The sequence below is a fragment of the Theobroma cacao genome, chromosome 10, assembly GCF_053813885.1.
Source record: "Theobroma cacao isolate CCN51 chromosome 10, ASM5381388v1, whole genome shotgun sequence".
Lineage (NCBI taxonomy): Eukaryota > Viridiplantae > Streptophyta > Magnoliopsida > Malvales > Malvaceae > Theobroma > Theobroma cacao.
This window is the reverse complement of record NC_142648.1, coordinates 22,324,989-22,335,952: the sequence shown is the minus strand read 5'-3', so window position 1 is coordinate 22,335,952 and position 10,964 is coordinate 22,324,989. Positions and strand designations below refer to the sequence as shown.

At 34.8% G+C, this 10,964-nt stretch overlaps 1 long non-coding RNA gene across 1 annotated transcript; it reads right to left on the bottom strand.

Annotated features, from left to right (window-relative positions):
• Window positions 1–432: 432 nt before the first annotated feature.
• On the bottom strand, window positions 433–2,196 carry LOC148760439 (uncharacterized). The gene is made up of 3 exons (XR_016023254.1): window positions 2,095–2,196; window positions 1,363–1,436; window positions 433–516 (listed from the first exon to the last, which is right to left on the bottom strand). It is a non-coding gene; the product is annotated as an uncharacterized LOC148760439 (long non-coding RNA).
• Window positions 2,197–10,964: the final 8,768 nt, after the last annotated feature.

Below are 10,964 nucleotides of genomic sequence, written 5' to 3'. Positions count from 1 at the left end.
ATAGAAATTACACAAGGCATGCAACAAAATATAAATTATAAAGTGCGTGTAACAAAATAGAAATTATACAGGGTGTGTAACTGTCACGACCCGGAACTCCCATCGAGCCCGTGACAACCGCCGCGAAGCCTCGATAGACATTCTTCCCCCGAACGCCTCTCGAGACCTCGCAAGGCTTTTGTACCAGTTTTTCCATTCCTCTCTCTTTTTTTCCTTTTCTTTTTTTTTTGAATAATAAAATAAACTAAAAATATTAATTAAAATAATCTATTTTAATGTAAAACAATATATATATATGTTTATTTTTGAAACATCAAAAAATTAATTTTCTGCACATAAAAACAAAATAAATTTATACATACTATAATATAGAAAACTAGAGTATGCACTTTAAATTACAATGACACGTGAGCCCCCAAATAACTGAGAAGGTTTAAGTCTATAACCTTGCTTTCTAGGATGCAACTCCGAAATTTACTTCTCGATGTAATTGACAGTCTACTGCCTATTCTGAGCCTGAAAAATGTATAGGAAGAAGGGGTGAGATTATAAAATCCCAGTGAGTAGACAAACATCATCAAAATAATCTAAAGCCGAGTAATAGGAGACAATTAAAATAATTCATCTCAACCCATATAAATAATTGGATTTCATCTAATTACTCAACATGGCTTATGCACTTTTCAAAAACTTGGCCCTTACCAAAAATCCATTCTCGGGGATACCTCGCGAAAGCATCTTACCGAGACCGCCAAGGCTGTTTATTGTCACACACACAAACACATTTCACCTCTGACAACACAGCCGTTCCTTGGCGTTGGCTGAGTCCCACTTTCACGTGGTGGCCAGCGTGAAGTGTACTCAAATCCTACCTCGGGAGTTATCCTACGCGCCTCTCCAATCGAGGTAAGCTCAATAATTAGGAACCGTGCCCCTCTAATTAGGCTGGCCCACGGAACCCCCGTCACTGCAGTGCCCACTTTATAATCCACCAACCAATAAAATCACAATAGTATGACATGGCTCACTTAACACATTCAAGGCAAATCAAAATAGTTCACATATTCTTAAAATCATAAAAATAACCAGTCATACCCACATTTATCATAAGCCATTTAATGTAAAATCATGGATAAACAACACAATCATAGTATAGGTCTCCAATTACTCTATTTTTGAAATCATTATTAAATTTTCAAAAATTTTATAAAATCCCATTTTCCCATAAAACACAATAATTTTTCAATTAAACCATTTTTCCATAAAATCACACAATTAAATAAATCTACTCTAGATAATTAAGACGATAGTAAGTTTACTCACTGTACTCTAGATAATTAAGACGATAGTAAGTTTACTCACTGTACTAGGAGTAGATATACTCCTATTCTCGGTCCTCGGGTGTAGTCTTTTACCCGTATCAAATAGCTCACCACCTATCCACAATACATGACACAAAAATTCAATAATTTGTGTCAAATCAATATATATTATTTCAGGCTCTTATCCATGCGTATGCACTAGATAGGGTGTGAAATGTTTGGACAATCGCTTAATCACAGTGTCCGACCTAACTCGCCTATACACAGTGTAAATTTCTAAAATCTTCAATTCAACTCCAAGTCCATCCATTTCAATTTCAATTATCCAATTATATCCACAATACCTCAATGACTGTGAATGTGGTCCAATTTATCAGTTCGGATCATAAATTACACTTTTACCCCTAATGGGTAAAAATTTCAATTTTTTTGCACCAAAAATTCCCATTAAATTTTCAACCTCATAATTCATCATTTTTCCATCTAATTCTCTTAAAATAAAGTCAACCTCATCCTCACACACCATTGGCTAGATTCGGGCTAGAGAAATTCATGGAGAAAATGAATATTTTTCTTGTTGTTTTACTCATAAACATGCTAAACTAACACTAAACACTAACATAGTTCAAAATCAAATTAATCTAACAACTTTCTCTCTCTAAACCCATATGATCAGATTTGAATCCATCATCAAAACACATAATTTAACCATGGAAAATAAGGAGAAATGCATGGAAATGATAAATCTTAACCTAAGCTTGAAAAATCATACCTTTAAACACTTGATTCCTTGAAAAATCACACTTTTTCTTTGAATTTTCTCACTCTAGGGTTTGTTCTTATTTCTCTCTCTCTCCTGCTGGTTTTGGCTGACCCTCCCAATGAAAAATTCTGGAATTTTCAAGCCTTTTAATAGGCTTAATAAAATATTATTATTTTATTTACCTTTTGAATATTTTATTATTTTATTTTTTTCTAGTAATCTTTTTGACTTTATTTTTCTACCACTCAATCCTCTTCACTTATCCATGTCTTCCATGAAATTTCTAGACTTTTCCAAAGTTTTGGTGGGGTAAATTTTTAAAAATTACACTTTTACCCCCGTAAAGTGAAAAATTACATTTTTGCCCCAAAAACTGAAAAATTACCCATAGACATATTTTTCATCCCTTATACTCATACCATTCTCCAATTTGTCAAATGTGATCTAAATTCTCTCAAAATCTCAAAATTTATCCGTGAGTGGAAAAATTACGATTTTGCCCCTAGATAGTGAAAATTCTGGTTTGACTCCAAATTGATCCTCAAACTCCGAATTACCATTTTGAGTCATCCCTGAACTGTGAAACTCTTAATTTCACCTTAAAATTCCTATTTGAACTAGTTCGAGGCTTAATCGACTCAATGGTACCATTAAGGGCAATATCGTCTTTTAACAATTTCTCGAACTTCCTAAATATACAAACATTCTATCGAGCATGTAGATGACGTAATAATTATTTTACAAAGCAAGGTTTGACAGTAACAAAAAAATATTTTTGTAAACGTCGTGGAGCTTCTCTAATTAACTGTTCAGTGTGTGTAGCTTACATGTCCATATCTTCCACTTCTTAGTTTTAGTCCTCAAATGCATATGGGGAAAGGTCATTCTAAGGCGAACATTGGTTCCGATTCACTGGTTAGTATGTAGAATTCTTAATTTTTAATTGTCCAATTCCCTTTTGACTAGCTATTAACATATTAATTGGTTTTATTGCAGTTGAGCAAGGGGAGGGCAATTGGTGATGATGAACTCAGAGTTCGTAAGTTGTGTCGGCTTGTTGAAGGTAGAGTCGGGATTGCCTTCAGCTTAAGATGGCAATGAAGTCAATGGAGAACATAATGTATTCATTGTAAAAGGCAGTTCATTCATTGGAGGATAGGATTATTGGTTGAATTTTGGAAAGCATTAATTTAAATGTACGGGTTTACTTTTTTTGTCTTGTTTTTGGGGTTTAGGGTTTATGTGTTTATGGTTGACTGTTTAGGTTTAGGGTTTAGGGTTTTTATAATTTTTTGTAAACATATTGAGGGTTTAAGCATTTTTCCTCATTTTGCCAATTGTGCAGGGAAGTGCTTTTATTCAACCTCATCACCTATATAGGTGACGGTGAGTGTCAAGCCGATGACTATGATCACCATGACGGTGTTGATGTTGAAAGAGACATTGAAGGAGCATAAGTAACTTTGCTAGTCAGAGAAGTTTCGACTATTGATTCCGATGATGTTGAAGGCTTCGAGTTTCTTGGGTTAACTTACAACTAGAAAGAAAGATGATAGATTTTAAAGGAAATTTGGGTTTTTATTTTCTAGATTGTGGATTTCTGATGAGTTTTAAGGTGTGGTACCTTAACCGGTTAGCCCACGTTTTAAGTGGGTGGTTTTCCTGTCCTTCCCACTTATCACTTTTTTTTTTCAGAAATTCCCGCGTTACAATTTTCTCTTCAAATAACATGCTTTAATTGGTTAAAGTGCTATTGGATATAAGGCAATGCATGACTTATTTTTAAGACATTGAATGAATGGTTTTTAGGGCATTCCGTGACTAGTTTTTAAGGCATTACGTGATTAGTTTTTAGGCATTATGTGACCTCACATCCGGCATTGCATTGCCTCAATTGAGCATTGCGTGCCCCAACATCCGACAAAGCATTGCTTGAATAAGGCATTGTCTGACTATGTTTAGTCATTGTGTTCTTGGTTTTTAAGGCATTATGTGACTGAATTTTAGGCATTGCGTGACTTAGGCTAAGGCATTGTGTGACCCCACATCCTGCATTGCTTTATATTTAACAGTATCACACATCATGCATTGCATTATATTTGACATTTTAAATTTACCTGTACATGTATCATTAAATTAAATACATTATATCTCACAAGCAAAGACATTGGGATTAAACTTTGATTGCAAAAATAAAATAAATCTGATGAAACCCTATGGAAAAAAAATATGTACTTATCATCAAATTAAATATTCCAACGATGATTTAATTATAGTCATATCATTAGGCTTAAATAAACAATTATTATTTTTTGCCCTATTAAAGGTCTTTTTTTTTGTTACAATGATAAAAAAATTATAAACTTATACTACTTATTTGATGATCCCACAATATTATTTTCAAGCCTACATCTTGAGAGGGAAGTTCTCACACATCAGAATATCATTTTTAGACTAAGATAAACTCCAGTTGAAATTGTAGTGTTCAAGGCTAAAATCAAGGGCAATGTGGATTCAATAGACCACTATTGTTTGAGGAGCCACTGTTTTTGTCTATGAGACCCCATACATTTTCAGAGTTTGTTATTCGCACGGGACAACCATTTTGTGCGTGCCCAGGTTGTCTGTAAGTTGAACATGCTTTCGGTCATCGTCATCATTGACACGTCAACTGAGTAGAAGATAATGCTAGATTTGTCAATGGAGCTGCAAACAAAGTTGGGCAATTTTGTCTTTTATGACCACAGCTCTTGCATTATGAACATCTTCGTTTTCGACTACGTTCCCTAATCGATGGAATCCTTTTCCTCCTTGGTCTTCCTATTTGACCTTACTGAGGTGGTGACAAAATGATAATTTGTTTAACATCAGGGGGGATTTCCTACTCACTGGGATGCCCAACTGGGATGAATAAGAATAGCATAATCCTCCACCCAAGACAGTCTTGTAATAGTCTGAGTAAAATTCAATGGTTGCACATTTGTAATTACTGTGAAAACAATGAAATCATAGTTGAGGAACCATGTAAAATATTAATTCATTACAAAGCAAATAAGAAAACATGAATATTTACACCTTATTGCCACCATGGCATGCTTGTAGGGGAGTAGATCGGTTTGGAACTCACCACATGAAGACATCTTGGTGGAGAAGTTTAGGACTTTGTCATTACCCTTACCTATAACTTCGAACTCCACTGAATCAATTGCTTGTGTAGAAAAGTGACATGCTTTATTGCACTGTGTGTTCAACAAGTCAATAGCCCAAGGGCTGAGAGGCGTGGTCAAATTCAAGGCCTCTTTGTGCCGATCATGGAACCAACATTGGAACATGCCTCTAATGCACTCAATCAAGACAGTGATTGGCATTTTTCTTGCCTACCTCAAACACGAGTTAACACACTCCTCAATGTTGGATGTCATGAGTTTGTAGCGCCTTACCGATAAAAGTGCACGTGCCCATTTCTTAGGGTGTAATTTCATAAGGTGGTCATAAGCATCCTTGCAAAGTTATATCACTTGATTCATATGTCCGTTGAAATTGACGACCCTATAGCAATTGGCTGCGAAGATGAAAATCGCTGCAACTTTTTTATGCTTGAACTGTTTTTTATGTTTTTTCTCAAGTGGTAATTGCATAGACCATGGTGTGTGCCATGGTAAACTTTCTTAACTACATTCTTGATGCTAAGATGCTGATCAGAAATGAACATTGCATTTTCAAGACAAATAATCACACGAGGCAATTTGGTTAAAAACCTCGACCATGACTCTTTGTCCTCAACGTGGCCAATGCCCTATGCAACTAGATATATTTGCTCATTCGTCTCTTTGCAGACAACAACAACTAGAATACCCTTGAATCTGCCTTTCAGATGTGTGGCATCGATAGCAACTATAGGTTGCATTATAGCCTTGAACCCTTGAATACATGCCTCGTATGCCTAAAAACAAAGTTTGAATTATTGTTCTTGATCCATAGCCACAATTGTGACTATATCAGGATTTTCACATTCCAACATATGGAAATACGAGGGTAGAAGTTAAAATGACTCCTCCGAGGGACTGAAAACAAAACTCTCTATTGGCTCCATTAGTTTTTGATGATAATAAAATATTCCCATTTCATTTGTATCTAACATTTCTACCAAAGTGTGTAGGACAAAAAGTCATACGAAAATAATAAATCAACCTTTCAAATGTATATATAAAAAATCATAAAAATAAAGAAAAATGATTGATCAACTAAAAGGAAGGTCTTTAGTTAGTTAAATAATGAAGAATGTTGGTTGACTAAAATTTAAATTGGAGAAATGGTAGGTTGAAGAATATTGAGAAACAGAACCAACTTAGTCGACCAAGATGAGTGTTAATCAACTAAGAAGCTACTGCCAAAATATGGATTTTCAGACAGAACCAACTTAGTCGACCAAGAAATGAGTTAGTCTACTAAATGCTTTCTGCTAGAATCTACAACCAGAAGACAGAACCAACTTAGTTGACCAAAAAGAAAGTTAGTCGACTAAGAGCTCTCTGTCTGCAATTTGAACCAGAGCACTAGAAGACAGATTAACGGCTAAAACCAACTCTTAACTATTTCCAATGGCCATAAACTGCCAAACTACCATTAGAGCTGTTTCTCCAAGTATAAAAGGGTCTTTCAACGGTTAGAAATCAGTTTTTGGAAGTTTTGGAAGAGATTTGAGTTATATAGAGCTGAAAAATCAGAAAATCTCCTCTGCACCTTTTTGCACTTAAACACCAATCTTTTGTATTTGTATTCTGCACTCAACCTTGTACCATTTAGATCAACCTTGTGATCATAGGTACTTTCTTTTGCTTCACTTTTTCTATTCTTAGAGTGAGAAAGTCACTTTAAGTGGTTGTTTCAAGCTAGGTTTGCTTGATTGTGTTAAGGTTCTAACTTGGCCTTGAAAAGTTAGGTGTTGGGTTTTGGTTGATCCCGTGAAAAACTATTGTTGTAGGTTGTGGTTGAGCTTTTGAAAAACCACTTTGGGTTTTGGTTGAGCTCGTGAAAAACCATTGTGAAAAGTTGTGATTGAGCCTTTGAAAAACTACTTTGGGTTTTGGTTGATTCCGGTAAAAACCATTGTGAAAGATTTTGGCCAAGCCTGGTAAAAGCCATTGTAAAGCTTGGTGAAAGCTTGTGAATTTCAGCGGTTCTTAGTGGATTGTTTGAAAAATCCTAGGTTGGATAATTAAGGTAGTGGATGTAGGTCTTGGACCGAGCCACTCTAAATCCCTGCGCATTGTCTACTCTGTTTTTATTTTCCTTATTCTGTAAATTAGTTTCGCATCTTGTTAAGAGTCGAATTGTGGTATTCACCTCCCTTCTAGTACATATAATTGGGACCAACAAGTGGTATCAGAGCTAGTTCCATGTTCTTAAGGTCTAACACCCTTTGGAAGGATCTAAATGGCTCTCAAAAAATCCATAGTTGCTGAGGACAATAAACAAACAGACCACCTCTGTTTGATGGCTCTAACTATCCTTATTAGAGTATTGAGATGTCAATTTACATTAGAGCTATAGATTATGAAATGTGGGACGTCATAACTGACGGACCCTTTATTCCCTCAACTTTGAATGTAGTAACCAATGAGATGATCCCTAAGCCAAGGTCTGTATGGACCGAGACTGAAACTAAGAGAGTCAAAATAAATTTTAAGGCCATCAATACATTGCATTGTGCCTTGACCCCAACTGAATTTAACAAAGTCTCAAGCTGTACAACAGCTAAACAAGTGTGGGACAAACATAGAATAATCCATGAAAGGACTTCTCAAGTCAAGGAGTCCAAAATAGCCCTCTTGACATACAATTATGAAATGTTTAAGATGGCGCTTGGAGAAGACATCATCAACATGTTAGATAGATTCACAAACATCACAAATAAATTGAGTTAGCTAGGCAAACCAATATCCGAGCATGAAATAGTTAAAAGACTTCTTAGAAGCCTACCAAAAAATTGAAAGCCTAAATGATTGCAATCCGAGCGGCCAAGGACCTAAATGTTATTACCTTAAATGAGATTTGTGGTTTTCTCCTTATTCATGAGTTGGAGCTTAAAGAGGAAGAAGAAGAAGAAGATAGAAGGGAAGCAAAGGAAAAGGAAAAGAGTATTGCACTTAAAGCCAGCATCCTTGAAGAAGAGTTCGAAGAGTTGTCATGTGATGATGGTGAAGAGTTAGCTCTGGTTGCAAGAAAATTCAAAAAGCTTATGGGCAGAAAAAATCGGAGACTAACCAGAAGAGGTTTTAGAAAAGATCAAGGTGCTTCATGGAAAATCAAAAACAAACAACAAAAAGGAAGAGCTGATTTGCTATGAGTGCAAGAAACCTGACCACTTCAAGTCTGAATGTCCATTGCTGAAAGATGAGACTCCAAAGAAAAACAAGAAATCCAAGAAAGCAATGGTGGCAGCTGCATGGTCGGACAGTGACACATCAAGCTCTGAAGCTGAAGATGAAAAATCTGAAGAAAGAGTAAACTTCTGTCTGATGGCACAAGATGATGAAATCGAGGTATCCTCATCCCCTTGTGAAAATTCTATTGATGATTTACAAGATAAGCATGAGTGCCTTTATGATGAATTTGAAAAACTTTTTTCAAAGTACAAGACTTTAAAGAAAAAGGCTGCATGCCTTGAAAATGATTTGGAAAAGATGAAAAAAGAGTTCGATTCTGTTTTTGAGTAAAGAAATTTTTTACAAATTGAGTTAGAACACTCAAAAACAGATTTTGAAGTTTTAAAATTAGAGTTGGATAATAAATCTGAAACTTTGCAAAAAACACTTGATGAAAATATAGCTCTTAAAAGTTTGAAAAATGAAACTTCAAAAAGAAATGTTTACTACAAGAACAAGAAAAGTTATACTAATGCATTATCTAGATGCTATGTTTTTGATAAAATTGGACATTTATCATATGATTGTTTTAAGAAAAGAAGCACACAGAAAATAAAGAAAATATGGGTTCCAAAAGGATTCCATATTGCAACTAACAATCAAGGACCCATCAAGGTATGGTTACCTATAAAGAAAAACTTAAATTTTGTTTTGTAGGTTGAGTTACACTTAAAGGAGACATGTTTAAGAGCTCAACTTAAGAAATAGTAGCCTTGGTACATGGACAGTGGCTATTCAAGGCACATGACAGGAGATGAAATGCTGTTTGCAAAGCTACACAAAAGAAAGGGAGGTACCGTGTCCTTTTGTGATGATTCAAAAGGTAGAATTCATGGTATAGGAATGGTTGGTAAGAACTCCCAAACTCAAATCAGTCATGTGTTATTGGTGAAAGGATTGAAACATAATTTATTGAGTATTAGTCAATTATGTGATAAAGGATTTAAAGTATGCTTTGATTCAAATAAGTGTGAAGTGATAGATATAAGCACTAATAAAGTCTCATTTATAGGAGGAAGATTAAAGAATATGTATTGTACTTCTTGAAGATCTTGAAATGAATTGTGAAATGTGTTTAGTGGCAAATACTAAAAATGATACTAGCTATGGCATAAGAGACTAGGATATGTAAGCATGCATACTATGTCAAAAATAATTAAGAAAAATCTTGTTGTTGGACTGTCGGATATAAAATTTGAAAATGATAAAATATGTGATGCTTGCCAACTAGGAAAACAAGTGAGAACATCCTTTAAGACTAAGAAGATTGTATCCACATCTAGACCTCTTGAATTGTTACATATTGATCTATTTGGTCCAATAAGCATAACTAGCTTAAGAGGAAAATCTTATGGCTTTGTAATAGTTGATGACTACTTTAGATATACTTAGGTTTATTTTCTTGCTCATAAGAATGGTGCTCTATCAGCTTTTATAAGTCATTGTAGGAAAGTAGAGAATGAAAAAGGACTAGCCATAGTTAGCATAAAAAGTGATCATGGAGGAGAATTTGAAAGTGAAGAATTTGAGAAATTTTGCAATGAAAAGGGGTTGGATCACAATATCTCTACATCTGGAACACCCCAGCAAAATGGAGTTGTAGAGAGGAAAAACCAAACCTTAAAAGAAATGGCTAGGACTATGCTATGTGAGAATAACCTACAAAAATATTTTTGGACTGAGGCAGTGAACACAGTAGCTTATATACTTAATAGAGTCTCAATAAGACCCATGATATCTAAGACACCATATGAAATTTACAAGGGTAGCAAACCAAATATTTCTCACTTTAGGAGTTTTGGTTGTAAATGTTTTGTATTGAACAATGGAAAACAACCCTTAGGAAAGTTTAATGCAAAAAGTAATGAGGCAATATTTTTAGGATATGCATTAAACTTAAAGGCTTATAGGATTTTTAACAAAAGGACTTTAACCGTTGAAGAATCAATCCATGTAGTTTTCAATGAGTCAAATGCTTTACAAAAAGAAATTCATGTTGATGATGATGATGTAGAAATCCTAGAAAAACAAATGGAAGAAATGAGCTTAGAAAATAATAAGAATAATGAAGAAAGCTCACCTAGAAGAGAAAATGAAACTCCGCCTCTAGAAAATTTGCAAAGAACGAAAAATTAGCATAAAGACCTTCCAAGGAGTTGGAGATTTGTAAGAGACCATCCACAAGATCAAATAATAAGTGACATTTCTTAAGAAGTTAGAACTAAGAGAGCAACAATAGAAGCTTGTGAGTTTTCGACCTTTATATCACAAATTGAACCTAAAAACTTTGAGGAGGCTGAAAAAGAGGAAAGTTAGATAATGGCCATGCAAGAGGAACTTGACCAATTCACAAGAAACCGTGTATGGTCATTGGTACCTAGACCTTCAAATCACCCTATTGTTAGCATAAAATGAGTGTTTAGAAATAAGGTAGATGAGCAAGGAAATGTA